Below are 5,735 nucleotides of genomic sequence, written 5' to 3' on the forward strand. Positions count from 1 at the left end.
GTAGTAATTGGTGAGTGGCCAGAGGCCTCAAGGTTTTTATTATTTTATTTTGCGTCTTTAATCGCTAACACTCCCTTGCTTTGACAATGATAGTATGATGATATGATATGAAAGTCAGCTTGAGAGGCATGCAACCACGTTTCTTAAGCCGAGAGAGTGTCCCCTTCCAAAGTGTGTTTTGGGTTCTTTTAATGCTAACAAGTCCCCCTGCTTTGACATGATAGTGTGATCATGATGTATATAACTCAGCTGAGAGGCGCAGGCACTGTTTCGAAGCTGAGAGACATGTCACCTTCCAAAGGATGTTTTGAGGTGCTTATTAATGCTAACAGTCCATCCTGCTTTGACAATGATTTGGGAATACTTAGGATGAGTGATAGGATAAAGGAGGAATAGATGAGAGACTCAGCATTGAATGCATCACATGTTTCGTAGCCAGAGAGATGCTCACCTATCAAGTGTGTTTGCACGTCGCATTTAAGCTAAACAAGTACTCCCTTGCTTGACCAATGCATATGTGAGATACGACATGAAGAAATGATATTAGGATCAGCTCAGAGGCATCACGCACTGTGTCTGAAGCGCCAAGAGAGTGTCGACTTCCAAAGATGCCTTTTCTGTGCTGCTTATTGGCATCTTACGGTATAGCTATCAGCAAGCCCTCTGAGCACGGCCAATGTAATTGCTCTGATTTTTACAAAACTCATGCGCAGTGAAGAAAACCAAGTCCCTTGAACCAATACAAACACTCTGAGAAGTACACGTTGCAGAAAGCGGTGGAAACCACCTTGACATGTTCAATAGCTGCCTGTTAACATGCTGAGGTTTTTAACCCAAGGTGGTATTGGTTATGTAAAAGCCCTAGAAATGGAAGAGCCACGTTAAGAAGCCATGTGAAATGGCAGAATGTGCGGGTGTGTGTTTTGGAATGCAGGTTGGGGTGTTTTAGGCCAGAAAGGGACCGAGGAAGGAAAGGGCGGGCCACATGCCTCCTCCTCACCTGCAGGGCATTCGTGGAAACTCCGCCCCCGACCTGCGGCACCTGCCCCCGAGGGGGAAGCTACTCCCCGCTTTGGCCCCCCGACTGTCTGAGGGCCAGCAACCCAGCCCCCGCCAAAAAAGGTTGCCTAACCCGCACTAAAATCTTAAGCCAGTTTCTAGCCCAATAGATTAATACATTTAACCTAGACATAGATAAACCCGACCATGTGGCTTCATGCCAACACACTAGAAAATCAATGGGGTCCCAACTTAAATTACCAATCATAAAGTTACTTTATATCAGATGGTATTTCTGAATTTAAAAAAAACAATCTTGAGATATCTTTCCTATCTAAAATAGTCTTTAGAAATTTCAGAGCACTTAATCAGGCCTTAGATTCAAATACTTTCAAAAAACCTTTCTTGTGGTACAAATGCCTCACACAACAGGAGTGCGGCAGCATCGACTGTCTTGCAATTGTCCCCTAAGAATCCAAAAAAAACAAAAAAAAAAAAATACTATTTAAATATAATAATAATAATAAAATAATATATAATTTTATTTATATACCGCTTTTCCACAGATAAAAGAATACTGATTACTAAAGATATCTCACAGCAATTCCTTTTAATATAATCCCACTCACCAAGTAGATGAAGAACATTGCATCATGGTTCTCTCTAAATTGTCCATTAGATGGTGCATTACTTAAAAAGTCTAGAGCCCCATTTGCTCTTTCTCTTTCAACCATCCCTTTAACTCCTTCCAATTCTAAATTTAAACTGTGGCAGATGCTTTGACATCGCGGAAAAGCGAGATAAAAAAGAAAATCTATATAATCTATTATTATATTACTCCATTAACAATTTTATCTTTGACAATAAGTGATCTAATTTCCTAAATCAATCAGACAACATACTACGATCCAGAATCATATCAAACTCTACTTTTATGCCTTCTAATTGGCCCAATTACACAATTAGCAACCCCATCCAGATGGTCAGGGCACAAACAAGTCTCACCTCTCACCAGAATTAAACATTATCTTCTCCACAATCTCAAAAAATCACACATTTATACAAACCCATTTCTCTGTCACTCAGTACTATTGAAAAATTTGGAATGAAAGTAGAACAAGCAGCCTGATTTCCCTACATGCCCCAGCATAGCCCCACAACCCAATTCCCCCTGGAAATCCTCCTCCTCCTTCCTTCAGACCCTCTCCTTCCTCGGGGATGCCCATTGACCCTTTCCCCCAGCTCCTTCATCCTCCTCCTCCTGCTGCTCCGTTTTAGGATCCCCTTCATGGCTCCCTTCCTCCCATGGCCCTTTTCTTCTCCTCCATCACTTTCTCCACCCCCCACCTCTCTCTGACAGCCCTCTGCAGCCCAAAAGTCACCCCTGATTTCCCCCTTTCCTCCTGTCACCCTTTACATCCAGCTATTCCCCTTTTTTCGGCTCTTTCCTCCTCCTCCTCCTCCCCCCTCCCTTCTGATGAGGGGAGGGAATGCTCTGACCTCTGCCCTCCCCCTGAACCTAATCCCTCCCTAATTTGCTCCGATCATGATCGAGGGCAAGTTCAAATTTTGCGCAACCCGAGTCTTTTGAGAAAAGACGGATTTTAGCTCGAATCTGGATACCTCGGTGTAAGGGGCATTTCCTTGTGCAAGCCCCTGACAGAATCGGATCCAATATGAACTTCACGTGCAAGAATCGCTTTCAAACCCAGTTTTTACTGTAGTCTGAATGGCCCCAACATTAACCAGCAAAGGCAGCGGTGCAGAATTCAATCTAATTCCTGAGATTCACCATTTTTTCCTGTCTTTGAAATTTCCTTCTCTGATAGTTTCTAGAGATCTCATAAGAAAAAGTGAAGCCTTCTCAATTTCAGTCCAATAAGAGCCTTTGTTGAATCAAAGTCCTCTCTGTAAATAGAATGGGTCCTTCTGTTATTGAAAAGTCTGCATACTGTATATCCCTCTCATTAGTTACTATGTGTTTGTACTCATATTAAGAAAGACAAGATTCTTCATTCTTAATTTCTCTGTCTCATAAACAACCACATCCTCTAAGAAGTGATAGCTTATAGGTTTATCAGATGTGCACATCTTTGAGCACCTTAAAATATTTTCAAACATTTTTGTTTCATGGTAGAACATCTCTATAAAGACCAGTGGAAACAAAATTCCTTGGGGGGGGGGGGAGCTGGTTTATTGGAATTCTTTTGTCTAATACTCAGTGTGCTTTTTATAAAGTAGAGGTTCAGCTCACTCAAAAAATATTTTGAGGTGGCTTTGTCTAGATTTGTGTATTCTTTGCGCTTGAAAGTAATTTGTCCACATGTAAATAAAATGAAGCACTGGGTTCCATATCAATTGTATGGATTGATATTTAAGTTTTTTAAAGTTTTCATTTTTAATAAAGCAGAATTGAGCCCAAAGGACCATGAGGGAACTAGGTGCATACACATAAAAGTTAATGTAGTCCCCTAAGAAGGTTTTGAAGCACTCTTCGTGTTTCTGTCGTGCAAGGAGATGCACCAGAAGAATGTCCTGAGATCTAGTTTCTGTCTTCTTGCACAATTATGTTCTTTGAAGAGTAAAACAGACATTCTTGTCAACAAGAAGGTACCTTTGGATCTAACCTGTAGATTTGGCATAGTATGTGCTAATGCTTAATAACATGCAAAGCCAAAGTGATGCTAAGCAGGATTTCCTGTGGTAAGGCCATGGCTTTAGTGTTCTGTAATAGTTGTTTATCCTCTGTGTCATATGTGGAAGATAGATTAAAGAGTTATTCTGTGCAGCCTCTTGGATTGAAAATGTAGCAGTTTATACTATTGCAAAACTGTTGTATGAACAACTTTAGTAAAATAGTGGAGCTTCTCCTTCTCAAGGGATTGAATATGTTTTCTCTCTCTGACCTAAGATAACTGTTTGAGGAAACATTTATACTTAAAGGCTATATAACTCAATGAGTCAGACTGGAACAATATTAAATTTGTGAATGTTTTTTTCTTCAAGAGTGGTGAAATCTGATTCAAGTTAGCATCTTCAGTGAGAAAAAATAAACTCGTAGTGCATTTAGTTGAATTTTTTAAAAGATAGGTATATTAAATACTGGGAAATAAAACAGAGGTCTGATATCAAACTGAAGATATGATCAATTTTTGAAACAATCCTTGTCTTTAACTGGTTTCTTTCAAACTCTGAATGAAATGTTCAGCAAATCTAATTACTGTTCCTCTTTTTAAAAATAGTCATGATTGGAAACCTTTCTCCATCTTTTAGCTATTTGAGGAATACATTTGCTTTCCATACCCCAGTTTAGCGCATTCTTTAGGTCCTTGTATTATAGTCTTGGGCCAACTAACATTTGGAATGCATGAACTGGCACTTCTCTCCAATAAACAACAAAAAATAATGTCAATTTTTAGGAAGCATACTGGGGTGTTCTTTTGAGGAGGAACTGGGGTGGAGATCTGTGAACAGTAACTCCCCTGCCTTGGTACCTGAAATAAATAGAAACTCAAGTACTGTTTCTGTTTTTGGTCAAACTGAAATAGTTTCAAGTAGCCTTGACCAAAGTCTGTGTCTCTGATCTGGAGTCATTAATGTGTATTTTGGGGTTTCTTTGTGTATTGTTTAATAATTACTTGGATGTGACAAACAAGGGAATTAAGCTAATTGCTACATTCTTAACTACACCTACCATATGCCTTGTGTACATGCCAGATTCAAAATTTACACTATTATATTCTTGGACTGGGTATTCTTTTTATTTCTCAGTGCACTTCTCAAGCTGCAATCACTAGTTGTCTGTTTATGATCTGTTGTAATTATTACACATAAGACGTTTGACTTTTTAGTCTGTTCAGCACATGGATTTGAGGTTCCACTTTCATAGTTAGATCAAAATGTTAGATCACATTGGAACAATAATCTGAGAATAGTGTTTTCCTGCTTATGCTTTATACAATTACATTTCTGGATTTTACAGGAGTTGTCTATCAAGTGGATCCACTCTGGAGCACCAAAAAGTGGCAGTGATTAAAATTAACATGGTATTTAACATGGGCATTAAACCAGACTGGAACACATAGCTTATAATAATCTTATGTGACCCATCCACTTGAGCAGGTATGAGAACATATTTGCAACCAAGATGCTATGTGTCTTAATATTAAATATGGATGAATCTGTCAGTGCACAGAAAAATCATGTTGTTATCCTCAACTTAGAGCCTTATCACACCGTGGCATTATAGTGTCATAGCAATGAATTAATCCTACTATTGCCTCAGCCTTATTGCATGATGCCTGAGTGTGGCTTGTGTCCTTTGCTCTTCTGTTCTCCACAGGAGATGGTTTAGAAACCATTCCTTTTTATTAACACAAAAAAATAATTACCTCCTTTCCTGCTTCTGTTGTGTTATGATTTCTGGTGTGAAAGTTGTTGCACTCCTGTGGTGGTTTTGGGTGGTTGGGGTGGTCAATAGGTGTGCTGTGAGTGTGGCTTGTGTCCTTTGCTTATCAGTGAACAGGGAGAAGGAGAAGGCACAGAAGGGAAAGCGTGGTCCACTGGCCCCTGCCTCATTTTCCACTGGAGTAGCCAGATCTGAGTCTCTTTCTTCCTCTCTCTCTGACACACATACACACACATGCCTGGAAATGTAAGTGGAAAAAAGTCTTCTAGTTAAAACAGTATTTATTTCATTATTCTGTCTGTTCCTGATAGAGCAGACTTGATTAATT

This window comes from Sceloporus undulatus, chromosome 2 (assembly GCF_019175285.1).
Source record: "Sceloporus undulatus isolate JIND9_A2432 ecotype Alabama chromosome 2, SceUnd_v1.1, whole genome shotgun sequence".
Classification (NCBI taxonomy): domain Eukaryota; kingdom Metazoa; phylum Chordata; class Lepidosauria; order Squamata; family Phrynosomatidae; genus Sceloporus; species Sceloporus undulatus.